The sequence below is a fragment of the Enhydra lutris genome, unplaced genomic scaffold (genome assembly GCF_002288905.1).
Source record: "Enhydra lutris kenyoni isolate GAN:26980312 unplaced genomic scaffold, ASM228890v2 scaffoldscaffold125, whole genome shotgun sequence".
In the NCBI taxonomy this organism is placed as follows: Eukaryota; Metazoa; Chordata; class Mammalia; order Carnivora; family Mustelidae; genus Enhydra; species Enhydra lutris.
This window is the reverse complement of record NW_019154209.1, coordinates 196,538-215,781: the sequence shown is the minus strand read 5'-3', so window position 1 is coordinate 215,781 and position 19,244 is coordinate 196,538. Positions and strand designations below refer to the sequence as shown.

At 42.6% G+C, this 19,244-nt stretch overlaps 1 pseudogene; it reads left to right on the top strand.

Moving 5' to 3' along the window:
- Positions 1-15,623: 15,623 nt before the first annotated feature.
- LOC111139927 lies at positions 15,624-16,180 on the top strand (annotated as a pseudogene).
- The last annotated feature ends 3,064 nt before the right edge of the window (positions 16,181-19,244 follow it).

The following is a 19,244-nucleotide window of genomic DNA, read 5'->3' as shown; positions in this document are numbered from 1 at the left end:
TAGGGTTGCCATAACAAAATAACATACTGAATGGCTTAAAACAACAGATATTTATCGTCTCACAGCTCAGGAGGACAAAAGTTCAAAATCAAGGTATTGGCAAGGTTAGTTCCTTCGGGAGGCTCTGAGGAAGAATCTGATCCATGCCTCTCTCCTAATTTCTGGTGGTTGCTGGCGATCCTTGGTGTTCCTTTGTTCATAGATCCATCATTGCAATCTCTGCCTCCATCTTCACATGGCCCTCTCCCTGTGTGTCTGTTCTGTGTCTCTGTGTTAAAAATTCCCTCTTCTTGGGTGCCTGGGTGGCTCAGTGGGTTAATCTTCTGCCTTTGGCTCAGGTCATGATTCCAGGGTTCTGGGATCGAGCCCCGCATCGGGCTCTCTGCTCAGCAGGGAGCCTGCTTCCTCCTCTCTCTCTGCCTGCCTCTCTGCCTACTTGTGATCTCCGCCTGTCAAATGAATGAATAAAATCTTTAAAAAAAAAATTCCCTCTTCTAATAAGGCGACCAGTCATTGGATTTAAGGCCCAGCCTAATTCAGTATGACCTCATCTTAACTTGATTATATCTGCAAAGATAGTATTTTCTTTTTTTAATTTATTTTTTATTGTTATTAACATATAATGTATTATTTGCTCCAGGTGTACAGGTCTGTGAATCATCAGTCTTACACATTTCACAACACTCACCATAGCACATACCTTCTCCAATGTCCATAACCCAGCCACCCTATTCCTACCTCCTAATCCCCCAGCAACCCTCAGTTTGTTTTGTGAGATTAAGAGTCTCTTATGGGGGGCACCTGGGTGGCTCAGTGGGTTAAAGCCTCTGCCTTCGGCTCGGGTCATGATCCCAGGGTCCTGGGATCGAGTCCCACATCGGGCTCTCTGCTCAGCAGGGAGCCTGCTTCCCCTCCTCTCTCTCTGCCTGCCTCTCTGCCTACTTGCGATCTCTGTCAAATAAATAAATTAATTAATAAATCTTTAAAAAAAAGAGTCTCTTATGGTTTGTCTCCCTCCCAATCCCATCTTGTAAAGATAGCATTTTCAAATGAGGTCATATTCATAGGTTCTGAGTGCACATAATTTTACAGGGAGGACCATTCAATTCAGTACATTATCACCTTGAAGGGAATTTGGAATTAGAATTGTTAGAGAAGAAACATAAAGAGGTAGATAATGCTCAGGTTTTTGTTTTGTATTGCTTCTAACTTAGGCTTTTGTGCAAAGGTAATGCACTTTGACTCTGTCTTTGACTCAAAAGAGAAATCCTTAATTAGAGCAGAACATATTATAATAAAGATTGGAAAGAAAAGAGAGGAAAATAGAGGCCATCTTGTGGGGCTCTCCCCCTACCAAATGCCAGATTCTACTTAACAGTCACTTAATCTGGTCTGGGGGAGGAAAGAGTAGTGGCAGTGACCTTAGAGGAGGTTAAGAGGTCTAAGAAGAAAGGATTGAATGGGGTGGGGACTATGAAGAAAAGCAGGCACAGGGTAAAAACAGTGCCAAGAACTGTTGGTGGCAGCTCAGGGAAGCCCCAGTGAAAAGGACTGCTCCTGGTGTATGTAACAATGGGAGTGGCTACAGCACCTTGCAGGGCAATGCAAAGTAGCAGGCAGGCCCAGAAGAAGTAGGAAATCTGGCCAGAATAAATGAGATTCTGCCAAGAATCTTCAGAAATATCAGGGGAGAAATATCAGCCACTTCTAAGTGGCTACGATTTCAGCCATTTTATGAGAATGTTAAAGAACTAGTCAGGCTGTACTTTTTGGGTACATCTAGGCAGAAGGCATTTAGATGATTTCTGGATTTGGCCAGCATTATTGCACACCTTGAAGCCCCACAACACTGACACCCCATCATATTCATTCATTCATTCAACAAATGTTTGTTGAGCATCTACTATGTGCTAGTTTCTGGGGATGCAGGCATGAATAAGACAGGCAAAATCCCAGCCATTCTTGGTATTTTCTTCTTGGGAAGAAAGACAGTGAACTAATAATTACATAAAAATGCATGTAGACTCTATGATAACTTTAGAACTTTAGGACTTGAGGAGCAAGTAGAATCTTATCTTTTGTATTTCTCCAAAATAAATGAAAACAGGCTTGAGCCTTCATGGGCCAGATTAGCAAAAAGTTTAATACCACTCACTTTGGCTGTTCTCTTCCTCTAGCATATCCAGAAATCTAAGTCCACAGAGGATTTGACCATAGTCCACAAAGGAGGTTGGCCTGATGTCTTTGCCTCAGCAGAGAAAAATCTCTACTGCCACGCCTCAGTGCCACAATGTATCACTACTGAACATTGACCTGTTTCCATCTGGCACAGCTGGGCTGCTCCAGAGCAAAGCTTAGCTGATTCCACCTTCCAGCACAGGTCACTATGGTCTTTACAGATAATCCCCAAATTGTAACTCTAAGTAACCAATGTTTCTGGGTTTACACTTAGCTCTTCTCAGAGACCTCACTGCCCCAGAGGCACAGGGTTCAGATTGAATCAGGTATTTGCCCATCACAGACCCTTCTTTCCACTCCCTAGGGACTTATCCCAGGCCAAGTGAGGCTTTCCTTTTCAAGCCTCTGAAATTCCCTTTCATAGGCAAAGTAACTTCATTGCCTGCAAGGGGGAAACCTCATCCTCCCAAAGAAGAACAAAGGTGAAATGGGTATTTTATTTGGTTCTTGCTTCCCTTCATTTGTTCCCCATTCTTTTGGTAATAGCACCTTGATTCGGGAAATTTAAATGATCACTACCCCCACTGATATAGTCTGGCAGTAAGGTCAACCATAGTGTATGCCCTCCTCCATCAAAGGGTGGGCAGATGACCCAAACTAGACCAGCTGGATCTTGACTGAGACAGGCTTCTCTGAACTCTAATATGAATTTGAATCACTTGAGAGTCTTGCAGGTTCTGAGTCAGTGAGGCCTGAAATCCTGCATTTCTTAAAAAAAAAAACAAAAACAAAAACCCCAGATGATGCCAACAGATCACCCTTTGAGCAAAAAGAGTGCAGAGTGGGCAAACAGATGGAATACCTTCATCCAGATGCAGCAAGCCTTAAAAGAATATCAGTCTAGAGCTGCTCTGAATCTGGTCCTCCTTTCTAGAGGAAGGAAGGAGACGGAAAGCCTGAGGGAGGGATGTAGAGAGGGAGGGATGTAGTGTGAGAAAGTGAGAGCAGTTTCCTTTCTTTCTTTTTTTTTAAGATTTTATTTATTTATTTATCAGAGAGATAGAGAGAGTACAGGCAGGCAGAGTGGCAGGCAGAGGCAGAGGGAGAAGCAGTCTCCCTGTGGAGCAAGGAGCCGGATGTGGGACTCAATCCCAGGACCCTGGGATCATGACCTGAGCTGAAGGCAGCTACTTAACCAACTGAGCCACCCAGGCATCCCAGCAACTTCCTTTCAATAGGCAACTGGGTCAAAGTACCATTGTCTCTCCCTATAGCCAGCACCTAGTTTTCAGCCTCTATGTGTTGCTGATGTCATGAAAGACATTCTATTTTGTGAGCACCTTTGGAGACTATAAAGGCACTTGGGCATCTTCAAGGTGGTTGAAAGTTTCTTTGCCCAGCAACAACTGGAAGAAAACTGGGAAACTATGTGCACAGATGCATGACTGTTCATCTAAAGCTTTGGTAAATAAAGAAGGTCTGCATATCACTAAGATTCTTTGCATTAATATCAGAGTCTCCATTAATAATTGTTTTGGTTCATTAAGTTGCTGGAAGGCCATGTTTAAAAGATTTAACATTACAAAATGCAGTAGCTTATTAAAGGGTATGTGGCAGAAAGGAGACATGATTAAGGGGTGATCTGAACTCCATGTCCCAAACTCACTGTTCTCATAATTCAGATACACAGCTACAAGACAAAGTACAAGTTTCTCAGTGTGTACCCAAGATACTGCTACCAGCTGATAAGGACAATTCAGAAAGTTTCTCCTAAAAAAAAAAAAAACCCAAAAAAAAAACAGCTTTAACTTCTTCATGGGGGTTAATCTTTGAATAAAACCTTCAAATGAAGCCCTGGTTCCTAGAGATGGATGAATGCTTCAAGACATAGGCATTACTGTGGGTGAGGCCCAGCAGCTGGGAATTCCAGGAAGTGTTCAGCTCTGGTTTCTCTCTGGCAAGGTAACAGGACACTCTTATGGTATTTCCATCTAGGGCCATATTTGGTATGGAGCAGATTCCATAGTGGTGGAAGCAAAAATATGGGTGAGTTTTGCTTGTTGGCCCTGTTCTCACAATAACAGTTCCAGCTTGCCCAGTATTTTGCCCAAATGATTCTGTCTCCAAGGCTCCAGTAATTTTCTGACAGTAAATGGTATAAGGTATTATGTTGGCTTGAACTTTGGTTTACAATAGGCTTATTATTCCATATCACATAGTAATTTATTAGAATCCACCCATAAAGAGCAAAACTTGAATCTGTAAGACTTCATTCACTAGCATTCAAGATGCTCTTTGAGGGTCTCCCCTCAAAATTATTCTTATAAGATTAACAGAAGGCCAGCCCACCTTCATCTCTTCACTTACAAATGTGAATTTTGATCAGGATTCTTTGGCTGCAAGTAACAGAAAGTAAGAGAAACTCACAGGATTAAAAGGAAGCCTGGACAGACAAAAACCTTTAGGGAACTTGATAATAGCAGAAAATTATTAACAGGGTCCCCCGGTTACTACTCCTAGAAGAAATGAATGAACACCAAGCATTTTCCTCATCTTTGAATGAACACCAAGCATTTTCCCCATCTTTGCATCGCTGGATACCAAGCCCCAACATCCCAATTAGAAAAATAAGCAAGGGATATGAACAGACCATTCACAGATAAGGAAATACGGTGCAGGAATGAGTGTGAGAGACGTTAGATTACCAGAGGTGGTCCCTACCCACAAGAGGTCACATACACTATCAGACTGTGCCCCCTAGGACAGGGCCCAGGTCGCACTTCCCTCACCAGGGCTCCCCGTCAAATGCTTTGCATTAAGTAATTCTTTTAATCCCCACAACAGCCTTGTACTATAAGTATGACTATGTCTCATTCGTCCAGTGAGGAAACTGAGGCTCAGAGAAGGGAGGTGGCTGGCTTTAGGTTGTCTAGCTAGGAGATGGCAGAGCTAAGGCTGCCTCACAGTGGTCATTCCCCCTACACATGCTGCTTTGGGTGCTGTATATGGTTGCGCAGTTTATGCATTTACAAGAATACCCAATCTAGAGGCTAAGTGGGGACTGGGCTGAAATATAATCTGTGATCCACTCAACAAGGATGCTCCCCCTTTGTGACCTTGTGCCACTTCCACTGGAAGGGGCTCATTTTTGTAATTTGTCCAGCTGAGAGTGTGCCTCTTTCACTACATTCAGAATACAATACTGTATGAGTTAGTAACAGCCTTACCTGGGACATCTCCCTGGGGTAGGTTGTGGAGGGGATGGGCCGGGGTGGCTGGGAAGGATGAGACAACATAGGATAAGAGGCTGTTAGTTTGAGAGAGACTGAGGAAAACAAGATGAAACCTTGCAGGACACCCAGATAGGTACTCAGAGTAGGAGATTATATATGGAAAAGGACAAGTTAAGGGTATATCCTCTCTCTGGGAATTTACTCAGGCCTATGTGAGCTTCCTAGTTCAATCAGGGGCTTGATTTACGGGGCATCAAAGCTATGGGGGTCTATCTTAGGATCTCAATTTGAGGGCTCCATTGGGAGGGGGCTCAGTTTGTGAGGCTCTCCTGGATGGCTAGGTCCTAAATGTAGATGACCCAACCACCACACTGGCCTATCTCTGACCTCCTCATTTCCAACCTTCCTCTCCAGCTACCTCAGCCTCTCACTTTCAAGATCACAGCCTAACCCTTATCTTAGGCAAAAAATGGAACCTCCTCCCCAGATCTCAAGTTCAAACATATCACCCTCTAATAATCATTTCCTGGTCCTCTTGGTGATTTACTTTCATACCTACCTTGCATAAGAATTCTTCAAACACATCTCAACCTCTGATTCTTTCACCCACCACCTTTTCACTGTCCTGAACTCCCCTTGTGCTCTCACTTCCCCCCTTACCTAGTGTGGTAGGCAGAACTCCAAGATGGTCCTCATGATCTCTACCTCCTGGTATTATGCCCTTTCCCTGGCATATGAGCAGAACTTGTGAATTGCTTCTAACCAATAGAATATGGCAAAGGTGATGGGAGATATCTCTATCTATCATCTATCTATCTATCTATCTATCTATCTATCTATCTGATGGGCTTCATCTTGCTAGCATGCAAGGAACTCAACTGCTGGCCTTGAAGAGGCAAGTTGCTACGTTGTGAGCTGCCTATGGAGAGGGCCACATAGCAGGGAGCTTTGGGCAGACCCTAGGATCTCAGAACCTCAGTTCTATAACCACACAGAACTGAATTCTGCCAACAGCCATGTAAGATTGAAGAGAATATGAAATAATATGTAGCTTCATATGAGACCTCAGCTCTGGCCAAAATCTTGACTGCAGCCTGTGAGACCCTGAACAGAGAGCCCAGGTAAGCTGTGCTTGGACTTCTCACGCATGGCAACTGTGACATAACTGTGTGTTGTTTTAAGTTGCAAAGTTTGTGGTAATTTGTTATGTAGCAATAGAAAACTAATACACTCAGCTTAGATTTCATTATCCATCATTATAATCACTCCCTTGCAAACTTCTTTACTATTCTGGCCCTTGCGGCCAACAGACCCTAAAGCAACTCCCAGTAATCTCCACTACCAGGTGTTGATTGCCCTGTGTAATCCTCCCCACCCTGCCGGGTGTAAGCAGAATCTGTGACTTGCTTCTAGCTAATAGAATATGACAAGCGTTAGGATGTCATTCCCATAAGACTGCACCTTAGCAGATTAGAATTGAAGATGCTCTTACTAGCATTGAAGAAGTAAGCAGACTTGTTGTGAAAGGGCCTATAGGGAGGATCATGTGGCAAGGAACATGGTGTCTAGCAGCTGACAGCCATCCCTGCCTGAAAGCTAGCAAGAAAATGAGGACCCCAGTCTTATACCTTCAAGGAGGTAAATTCTTCCAACAGCCCAAGGGAACAAAGAAGCAGATGTTTTCCCTAGTTTGAGCCTCTGATGAGACTGCAGTTCTAGTTGACATCTGTATTGCAGCCTGATGAAACCCTAGAGAAGACCAAGCTAATTTATTCCTAGACTTCTGATACATAGAAATTGTGAGATAATAAATGCATTTTGTTTTAAGCCTCTAAGTTTGTGATGATTTGTTCCATAGCATAGGAAACTAACGCAGCCCCTCCCTCCCATCTTAATACTTGCCTGGCCAAACACAACCTGGGTTAGTCAAAATGCCCCACCTACTCTACATCTGTATCTGAGCTGCTGAATGTTATTAGAGAAAAAAAAAACCCACAAAACAAGTCAATTGATTTCACTCTAAATTATTGATTGCAGACCTCAAATGGGCATTAATAGCATAGCAATCCTGTTATGCTCACTTCCGCATTTTCGGAGATTACTATTTTATACCTTCTCTGCTCCTCCCAAACCTTCCACATTCCAGTCTCTGTTCTCACCTTCAGCTTCTTGGTTTCACAGGACCTTCCATTAAGAAGATAGCTGCATTCAAATGGAAATTCCCTTATCTCACCACCAGATCTACAATCCTCTCTGCACAGAACTTCCTTTACTTCTGACTTGTCACGTGAAGGAACTAACCCTCTTCACATCAAAGACCAGTCCTTTCAGTTCTGCTTTACACTTCGTTCACCTACTCAAGGTCTTTACTCCTTTAGCTACTCCCATCTCTCGCAGATCACCAGGTTCTCCTCTTTTGGGCCATCCCCATTAGTGCATGAAAGTGCTCTGTTATCTACCATTTTTAAGTCCTCCTTGAATTCCATGAGCCCCTCTGCTACTGCCTAGTTCTCTCTTCCTTTCATAGCAAAACTTCTCAAGACATGGTTTACACATTGCTGTCCCCATTTCACCTCCCATTCACTTTTCAACTAACTCCAGTCTAGTTTTGCACCTCTCCATGAAACCTGCTCTTGTCAAAGTCACCAAAGACTTCATGTTGTCAAACCCAACAGATGAGTACTTGTCTTTGCTCATCCTAACTGTGCTCTCAGTAGAATCTGACCTGGTCAGTCGACCAGTTCCTCTTTCTAGAAACATGTCTGTGTCTTCTCATCCTTTCTCGCTAGCCTCTAAATGTTGACATTCTGAGCTTGTAGATGGATTGCCCCTTGTTATCTCCACTTGAATATATAATAGGCACCTCAGATTAAACATCTTTAAAACCTAAATCTTGATATTTTCCCCAAGTCTTTTCCTCCCACCACCTTTGTCTACCTCAGTACAACTACCAGTTACTAAATTAGAAAACTGAGAATCATGCCTTTCCCTCAACTCCTCCACACTCAGTAGTACTTACAGCATACTATGGGTTTTATCTCTAAAACTTGTCTTGAATTTGTCCACAGGTCTCTGTCTCCACTATCACTAACCTACACCAAACTACCATTGTCTCTTATCTGAACTATTGTAAGAGCTTTCTGACAGGTCTCTTGCTTCCACTTTTGCTTCTCTATAATTCAATTTCTTCTCATGGACTAATAAGACCCTTGCTGGTGTCACACGCCTCACCTCCTGTATCACTTTTCCTCTCATACTAAGTTCCATTATCCTTGTCTTTGTGCATGTTACCTTTGTTGGAACCATCTTCTTCTGGCCTCTTATCCTCTCCTTATAAAAACAATTTAAATGTTACATCCAGCATTTTTCCTGACCACCATATTAAAAACTGTTCCTCCCTCACCTGTTATCCTACTTGAATGTAAGCTCTGTGAAAGCAGAGCCTTGTTAGCGCAGAGCTTAGTGTAGTGCCTGGCACATATTCAGCATTCCATCAGTATTTGGTGAATGAATGAATGAATCAATGAATGAGACACTGAGGATTTAAGTGCAATGTACTTCAATGTGAGGACTGAGATTGGCATGAAAGACAAAATACTCTGGACAATTAAGAGGATATTTTTATTTAGCCTATTACAGTAGAGAGATCATACACTAATGAGAAATGTCTTAAAGGAAAGAAAGGGAGACTGAAATTTTATGGAGGCAAGTAGACAAGGGTAGACAGTTAAGGAGTCTTACAGGATGATTAGGAAGAAAAGGGACAGGTCTTATCTGAGTCACTGAGGAAAAGGGGAGCTGAGTCTTATCTCAGAATATGTGGGAGCAGGGAAGTCCTTGGTAGTTAGCCCTTTCTCAGAGCACAGAGTGTGGAGGAGTTTTGGACCATGGCTATTTTCCAGGAACACAGGGCTCAGATAAGTTCCAACATTGTCACTGGTTGTCTCAATTTTAGTATAGGACCTTGATCTGAAAATTTCATCTGTGGAATCAGTTTGGGGGCCTCACTCTGAGGGCCTATATTTGGGTTCAGTCTGAACAACTTGAGTGGACCACCTAGAGCTATAATTGGAGGTCATTTTGGAGTCTTAGCCTGAGGGACTTGATTTTGGGACCTCAGTTTAGCAGATAGACTTCAGGGAGATTTATCTGGGAATTCTTCTCTGGAGAACCAGTTTGGAGGCTCCAGTTGGGGGATTTTGTCTACTAGGTTCAGTGAAGAGGTTTACTCTGGATGTAATGGGCTAGCTCCATCCAGTGATTAATTCTGAGGTTGGTGAGGAGTTTCATTTTTGGGGAGGCTCAGAGTGTGGCCTCAGTATGGGGATCTGAAACTTTGTCCTACAAACTATCTCTTGTGCACAATCTGGGAAATTTCTTCAGGGAGCTCAGGCAGGATATTTATTCTAGAGACATAATTTTGGGGGGTTTGGTCTAGAAACTGAAACACTTACTTTATGGTTGCCTGTCTAAGGGCTAAGGCACTACTAGCTTAGTACTGGGGGTCAGTCTCACTGTATTGGTCAGTCAGGAGCTCTGCCTGGATCACTCATTGTTAGGTGCTCAGCATCAGGATTTGGGCTTAGAATGCTGAGTCATTGTGGATCAGACTTCAGCTCAACCAAGGGTGCTCCACCGGCATCAGATGCAATTGCACATAACAGAGAGCCAGCAAATACTGATGGTTCAAACAAGATAGAAGCCTTTATTTCTCTCATGTAAAAACAGTTCCAAGAAACTGCCTAACTCTTCCATTTAAATCTTACTGCCAAAGCTTATATCACATGGCCATCAGTTGTAAGGGATACTGGGAAATATAGTTTTTAAGCTGGACTTATGTCCACTTAGCTAAAAATATGGGTTCCGTTCCGAAGGAGAAAGGGAAAATGTAAGTTGGAATGTGAAGCTAGCAGCTTTGTTGCACAGATATCTCAGCCTGGGATTCTCAGTCTGAGCCCCTGATTCTGTGGATACCATTTCGAGCAACTCATTCTGGGGATATGAATTTAGGGTCTGAGAGATTGGAAGTTCATTCTGGGGAATCAGTTTCATGATCAAAGTTGGGGGACCTTGGTCTAGAAGCTTACTTTAAAGGATTTAGTTCAATTTCTGAGTCTGGGAACAGTCTGGTAGAATCAGTCTTCAGATTCCCATTCTTGGTTTTCCATTCATAAGAAGTTCAGTCTGGGGGTGCTCAAACTAGGGGATCATTCTAGTATTTCAATATGAGAATTCAGTCTGGGACCCTGATTTTTTATGTTCTACCTCTGGGTTCAGTCCAGGATGTGTCTAAGCCTCTTGAATTGCCAGTCTGGTGCTTCATTCTGGGCCTTGGGTTTGTAAGCCCAGCTTTTGGAGGCTCAATCTAAGAGAACCAGCTCAATTTGGGGGATCAGCCTTTACTCATCACTTTTAGGATTCAGTGTGGGGCCCTTAGTCTGAATTGACAAGGACCCCCTCTCTCTGCATGCCTGTCTGGAGATCCATTTTTTATATATGTCTTAGGAGCTCTAACATTGGGAGCTCAGTCTGGGGGCTTGTGGGGAGCTTCCTCAGGGGAGTCAGTTAAATGAATAATCTAGGAACTTATTCTGGGGCAGTTAGACAGAGGCTCAGTCTTGGAAGTTAATTCTGCAAGCATAAACCTAAAGTTTTGAGAGTGGGAGTACAATCTAGTAGCCTCTGGAGTTCCACCTGGATTGCTCCCTCTCCCATAGAAGTCTGAGGACTCAAACTGGGATATTAGTTTGAGGCTGAGACCTTATTAGCTCATCTGGGAACACCGTGGCTCCTGATCTCATTCTGTAGGCTCATTCTAAAAATGGAAGCTCAGTCTGGAGCAATTAACCACATAGTCTCATGCCCAGGAGCTTGTGTTAGTCTTGAGAAGCAAACACCAAGATGGGATTAAGTGAGCAAGATTTTATCAGGGGAAATGCCCATGACAGAAAATGGGGTAGTTGCCGTGGAAGGCTGAGAGCCATCAGAACACAATGTAGTTTGACCCATAACAGGAGAGAAGGGGAGAAGATTGAACAGAAGTGTTCTAGACAGCTGTGCAGTACAAGGAAGTTTTGGCAAGGCTGTCTGGGATTCCCGACCCAAAGTCATCAAAGTATCGCTGCCATACTCAAGCTAGGAGTAGCTTGTGGGAAGCATGGTCTTTGCGGAAATGTAGGGATGGATTTCAGAACACAGCAGCTGGGGCACCTGATTACTTATGCTCCCTAAAATCTAAAAAGTCTATGAGAGGGACTCCTGGGTGGCTTGGTTGGTTGGGCGTCTGCCTTTGACTTGGATCATGATCCTGGAGCCCTGGGATCAAGCCCTGCACTGGGCTCCATGCTCAGCGGGGAGTCTGCTTCTCCCTCTCTTGCTGCCTCTCCCCCTGCTTATGCTCTCTCCTTCTATTTCTGTCTCTCTCAAATAAATAAATAAAATCTGTTTGAAACAAAAGAATTTTTAAAAATAAAAATAAAATAAAATAAAAAGTCTATGAGATGCTTTCTCATGGCTACCACTGGATACGTACTGGTGGTTCTCTCTGGGGATTCCCTCTAGGGCTCCTTCTGGGCACGTTATTTGGGAGCTCAGACTTAGGTTTTCATTCTGGAGGACCCTGTTTCAGAATACGAGCTCACTTTATACTTTCAGTGAGGAGATGTATCTGTGGCCTCAGCATGTGAGGGGTCCTTCTGGGAACTCAGGCTTAGACCACCTCCAGATATCATCCCTATCCTCCTTCGAGTAGCTAAATTTAGGGTCTCAATCCCATACCTCTGCCTAGAAGTTCATTATGGGGACATGACGTTGAGGACTTAAACACTGAGAGTTAACTCTTGAAACACCCAAGGATTTGATATGGAAGACTGATTTTTGATCTAAGATATGACTGAGCCTCTCACCAAGTGATTGCTAGGCTCAAGGCTCTGTGTGGGTGGCTGAGTCTGGCCGCTTTGGGACGATCAGATTTTGGGAGTTCAGTCCAGGATATTTTATCCTGTGGAGCCAAGCCTAGGGGATCTCAATATGGTAACCTCACCTGGGATCTCTGTGTGGTGGGCTCTGTCTTGGGATTCCAGGCTGGGTTCTAGTCTGAAAATTTCCATCTGGAAGAACCTGCTGCATTTAAACACTAGCAGTTTAGTTTGGCAACTCAATCTGTGTTTTAATCTTGGATCTTAGTCTCAGGTCTCATGTTGGGAATTGAGTTTAGGCTTAGGTTTTGGGAGTTCAGTCTTTACCATGTTAATCTGATCCTCTTCATCTAGGCTTAATCTAGTCTGAAATGTTCGCTCTAGAATAGGGTCTAGAGTAGGAGTAGAGTAAGTGTCATGCATAGAATTTAAGTGTGGATTTAGATGTGAAAAAATACATCTTATTTTCTAACCTCCAATGAAATCAGGCATTTCTTTCTTTCTTTTTTAAATTTTTATTTATTTTTAAAATTTCTTTTTTTCTTTTAAAGATTTTATTTATTTATTTGAAACAGAGAGAGAGAGATCACAAGTATGCAGAGAGGCAGGCATAGAGAGAGAGACGAGAAAGCAGGCTCCCCGCTGAGCAGAGAGCCTGAAGCGGGCCTCGATCCCAGGACCCTGAGATCATGACCTGAGCCGAAGGCAGAGGCTTAACCCACTGAGCCACCCAGGCGCCCTATTTTTTAAATTTCTTTTCAGTGTTCCAGAATTCATTGTTTATGCACCACACCCAGTGCTCCAAGCAATACATCCTCTCCACAATACCCATCACCAGGCTCACCCAACCTCCCACCCCTGTCCCCTCCAAAACCCTCAGTTAGTTCCTCAGAGTCCACAGTCTCTCATGGTTCATCTCCCCCTCCAATTTCCCCCAACTCCCTCCTCCTCTCCATCTCCCCATGTCCTCCATGTTATTCTTTATGCTCCACAAATAAGCAAAACCATATGATAATTGACTCTCTCTGCTTGACTTATTTCACTTAGCATAATCTCTTCCAGTCCCGTCCATGTGGATACAAAAGTTGGGTATTCATCCTTTCTGATGCAGGCATAATACTCCATAGTGTATGTGGACCACATCTTCCTTATCCATTCATCTGTTGAAGGGTAACTTGGTTCCTTCCACAGTGTGGCAACCGTGGCCATTGCTGCTATGAACATTGCTATGAACAGATGGCCCTTCTTTTCACTACATCTGTATCTTTGGAATAAATACCCAACAGTGCAATTGCAGGGTCATAGGGAAGCTCTATTTTTAATTTCTTAAGGAATCTCCACACTGTTCTCCAAAGTGGCTGCACCAACTTGCATTCCCACCAGCAGTGTAAGAGGGTTCCCCTTTCTCCACATCCTCTCCAACACATGTTGTTTACTGTCTTACTCATTTTGGCCATTCTAACTGGTATAAGGTGGTATCTCAATGTGGTTTTGATTTGAATCTCCCTGATGGCTAGTGATGATGAACATTTTTTCATGTGTCTATTATAGGCATTTCTTTCAATAATAAATGTAGGTAACCAACCACAGTAGTATTAGCAATAATATTAAATTTGTCACCAACACACAGATATTTTTCATAGCAGATCTTTTTTAAAGAAAGATTTATTTTATAGAGGGGAAGGGGCAGAGGGAGAGGGAGAGAGAATCTTGAGCAGACTCCCTGTTCAGTATGGAGCTCAATGCAGGGCTTGATTTCACAACCTTGAGATTATGACCTGAGTAAAACTAAGATGAGATGCTTAACTGACTGTACTACCCAGGCACCCCTCATAACAGATCTCTTAAAATGTTATTTACAGTCAGGCACCTGGGTGGCTCAGTTGTTAAACACTTGTCTTCGGCTTGGGTCATGATCCTGGGGTCCTAGGATTGAGCCCTGCTTCAGGATCCCCGTTCAGCTGGAAGCCTGCTTCTGCCTCTCCCGCTTCTCCTGCTTGTGTTTCCTCTCTTGCTGTCTCTCCCTGTCAAATAAATGAATAAAATCTTTTTAAAAGATGTTATTTACAGTCATTAATTTGGAATCGCAAGAGTCATTTAACTACTAACCTGCTAGTAGAGCATTGTATTTAAGGCATTAATAAAAAATGTATATTACAATTAGTTTTGTAATGTTTTGATAACTATATTTTATTTTATTTATTTTTATTATGTTAGTCACTGTACAGTACATCATTAGTTTTTGCTGTAGTGTTCCATGATCCATTGTTTGCATATAACACCCAGTACTCCATGCAGTATGTGCTCTCCTTAATACACATCACCGGGCTCACTGATCCCACCACTCCTCTCCCCTCTAAAAGCCTCAGTTTGATTCCTGGAGTCCATAGGCTCTTATGGTTCATCTCCCCCTCTGATACACCTCCTTTCATTTTTCCCTTCCTTCTCCTAATGTCCTCTATGTTATTCCTTATGTTCCACAAATATGTGAAACCATATGATAATTGTCTTTCTCTGTTTGATTTATTTCACTTATAACTATATTTTAATATGATTGGTTTCCTTTGTAATGTAAATTTTATTTTATGCATTTAAAAACATTAATCTGGGAAGGGACATATTGGCTTCAACAGATTGCCAGATGGATTCAAGGCACAGAAAAGAGGAAGTCTGTCACTTAGTATACTTAACCTTGGACTTCAGTCTCAAGGCTAAATCTCAGGGTTCATTCAGAGGTCTTGGTTTGTTGGAGCCCAGAGTGGAGTCCCAAGTCCCATCCCAAATCCCAAGTGGGTATTTCTAGAAGATCTACTGTGATATTGTGATTTATAATAAAAATATGTATTTGAGGGGCACCTGGGTGGCTCAGTGGGTTAAAGCCTCTGCCTTCAGCTCAGGTCATGATCTCAGGTTCCTGGGATCAAGCCCTGCATCGGGCTCTCTGCTCAGCAGGGATCCTGCTTCCCCCTCTCTCTCTGCCTGCCTCTCTGCCTAGTTGTGATCTCTGTCTGTCAGATAAATAAATAAAATATAAAAAATATATATTAAAATATGTATTTGGTCTTTGAACCCTTTCCTGGCACAGAGCTCCTAAAATCTTTGTAATTTCCTAAGTGATGAGAATGGTAGAAGGTATCTATGGCTATGTTGCCTGTAGAGCCACCCTGTGATTACAAGTTTGGAAGTTTCAGTTTCACACCTCAACCTCCTGGGAGGGGAGAGAGGCTGGAGGTTGAATTCAATCACCAATGGCATTGCAGACACCACTGCCCTGGAACCTCCAATGTCACCAGTCATGGTCAACCCCACCATGCACATTGCTGTGGGTGGTGAGCCCTTGGGTCACATCTCCTTTGAGGTAAGGGACCTGGAAACCAAGAAGTGACTACTCATCTGATTCATAAATCTATTTTAACAGATTGGAGCTGTTTGCAGGCAAAGTTCCAAAGATAGCAGAAAACTTTCATGCTCTGAGTACTGGGGAGAAAGGATTTGGTTATAAAGGCTCCTGATTTCACAGGATTATTCTGGGATTTCTGTGCCCAGGGTGGTGACTTCACATGCAATAATGGCACTGGTGGCAAGTCCATCTATGGGCAGAAATTTGATGATGAGAGTTTCATCCTGTAGCACACAGGTCCTGGCATCTTGTCCATGGCAAATGTTGGACCCAACATGAAGAGTTGCCAGTTTTTCATCTGCACTGCCAACACTGAGTGGTTGGATGGCAAGCATGTGGTCTTTGACAAGGTGAAAGAAGGTGTGAATCTTGTGGAAGCCATTGAGTACTTTGGGACCAGGAATGGCAAAACCAGCAAGAAGATCACCATTGCTGACTGTGGACGAATCTAATAAATTTGACTTGTGTTTTCTCTCAACTGCCAGATCCTTCCTTCTGTAGCTTAGAGAGCACGCCTTCACCTCCAGCTGCTCGAAATATCCTATAATCTTTGTGCTTTTGTTGCAGTTCTGTGGATTCTATATTTTCCTTACTCCAAGTCTAGCTGAATTGCAGGGTGAAGTTTATGATTATGAAATAAAGACTAAACGACACCACCACCAACAAATCACTAATGTCCAAAGATTCAATCAATCATGCCTATGTAATGAAGCCTCCATAAAAACCCTGTCAGAGAGCTTCTGGGTTAATGATCACAGGGAGATTCAGAGAGAGCATGAAAGCTCCTCACTCCTTCCACACACCTTGCATTATGCATCTTTTCCCTCTGGTTGTTCCTGAGTTATATCCATTGATAATAAACCAATAATCTAAACTTCAATTTGTTTATCTATCTATCTACACCCAATGTGGGGCTCCAACTCATGACCCCAAGATCAAGAGTCACATGCTCTTCTGACTGAGCCAGCCAGGCAACCCTAAACTGATGATCTAGTAAGTAAAATGTTTCTCTGAGTTCTGTGAGCCCCTATAGCAATTAATTGAACCAGAGGATGGGGTTTTTGTTCCCTCCCATATATAGCCCTTTGGTCAGAAGCACAGGCAACAATCTGCACTTGTATTTGGCATGCGATGTGTGTATGTCGGGGGTGGGGGCAGATTTGTAAGACTAAACTTTTAACCTGTGGGATCAGAGGCTATCTGCAGGTAGGCAGTATCAGAAGTAAGTTGAATTGGAAGACACATAGCTGATGTCAGAGAATTACTTGGTGGTGTGGGAAAAACCTCCACAACACCCTGGAACGGGTGACCAGCATTTTACCTACTCTCTCCATATATATTTGAAGCCTTAGTCTGGAAACTCATGCAGAGGTGATTAATCTCAGTATCTTTGATTGGGCTTATTTGAACCCAATTTAAGTTCCTGAGTCTGTCGGAATGAGTCTCAATTGCTCTGTAGGAGTTTATGCCTTACAAAGTTAACAGCCTGGGAATGCTCATGGTTATCATTTCACACCATGTTGTTTTCTGCCTCTGAGTCTTTGTATCTACATTGTTTCCTCAGCAGGAAAGTCTCTCTCTCTCTCTTTATTTAGAAACACACCCTACCACCTGGCAAAATTCCACTCAAACTTTTAAGAATCAGCTCAAGTGTCATCTTTGAGAGCCTGCCACAAGCCCCCAGGCTGGGTCAGGGGCTCCCTCTGCTGGATTCTCATGAGCCTCTGTGCTCCCTTCTCCTCTAACATTGCACAGAGATGGATTTATTATAGAACAATAAAGCTTAAGCCTCAGCACCCCATACTTACACATGCCACTTCCGAGTCCCTGATTATTGAGCGCAGTCAATTTGAAGAGCATTTACAATTTGTCATTGCACAAGAACAGTTAAAATACCCTGAAATTTTATAGCTCACATGTAAAAAAAAAAAAACAAAAAAAACAAAAAACGAGAGGTTTCCCCAAATTTGACGGCAATCTTAAAATTTACCTCACTAATAACAAATTGTGAAGTCGACACTTTTCTAAACTACCAATAAAAATTTTTATCAACTGAATGACATTAAATTCAATTGAATTCTTTGTATTCTCTCTAGAAAATGTTATTAAAAGGAATTGTCATATTTATTTAGAGGAGGGCATCAAGGAGCTTGTAACCAAAAGAAAAATTAGTGGGGAGACGAGTCAAACAATTGATAAAAATATTTTATTTTGGGAAGTTTGAGAATGTTTATGGTATTTGTCAGTTTTTAAAAAGTTTTGTAATTTGTAACATTTGTGATTTCTTTTATAAATCTGAAGCAATACCTTCATACTTAATTTGTACCATTTCTCCTAAAGACAGTTTGCAGAATTCTATCTGCTTCAGGTCCTTTAACACCTAGATTAATCCAGAGCACTGATAATTCTCTAGGGTCCTTGGCCAGTCTTGCATGATGTAGGACTGTAAACTCCTTAGGCATTTGATCAAACCGCATGCATGACGCAGCAATATTCAGCAGGGGCCCAGGCACAGAAGTGACAGTATTGTTTGTTAACATGGTCTAGTCCAAAATTTGCAATCCTTGCTATGAGAGGGAATCACCTATGCTATTTTTCTAAGAACAGCTTTATTGAGATATTATTTATATGCCATAAATTTCACCCATTTAAAGTATAAAATTCAATGGTTTTTAGTATATTTACAGGATTGTGCAACTGTATTAGTTTGCTAGGGTTACCATAACGAAATACCAGACTGGTGGCTTTGACAACAAAATTTATTTTCTCAAAATTCTAGAACTTCGAGATCAAGGTGTCAGCAGGTTTGGTTTCTTCTGAGGCCTTTCTCTTCGGCTTGCAGATATTTACCTTCTGTGCACATAGCCATTTCTCTGTGCATCTTATGTCTCTCTCTATGCCCTAATATCCTTTTCTTACAATGAAACCAATTGTATTGGATTAGCGTGTACCTCTAGGGCCTTGTTTTACCTCTTTAGAGGCTCTGTCTCCAAATATAGTCACATTTTGAGGTATTGGGTCTTAGCACTTCAACATATGAATGGAAGGGATGACACACAATTCAGCCCCCAACAGCAACCATCACACATCTAATTTTAGAACATCTTCATCTCCCCCCAAAGAAACCCCATTTTCCCCCTCCCCAAAGCCTGGGCAACCATTAACCTATTCTCTATCTCTGTAGATTTGCCTATTCTGTACATTTCATATTATTTTTTTTGAAGATTTTATTTATTTATTTGGCAGACAGAGATCACAGGTAGGCAGAGAGGCAGGCAGAGAGGCAGGCAGAAAGAGGAAGGGAAGCAGGCTACCCACTGAGCAGAGAGCCTGATGTGGGGCTCAATTCCAGGACCCTGGGATCATGACCTGAGCTGAAGGCAGAGGCTTTAACCCACTGAGCCACCCAGGTGCCCCTATTTTTTTTTTTTTTTTTACTTATTTGACACAGAGAGAGATAGCGAGAGCAGAAACATAAGCAGGAGGAGTGGGAGAAGCAGGTACCCCATGGAGCAG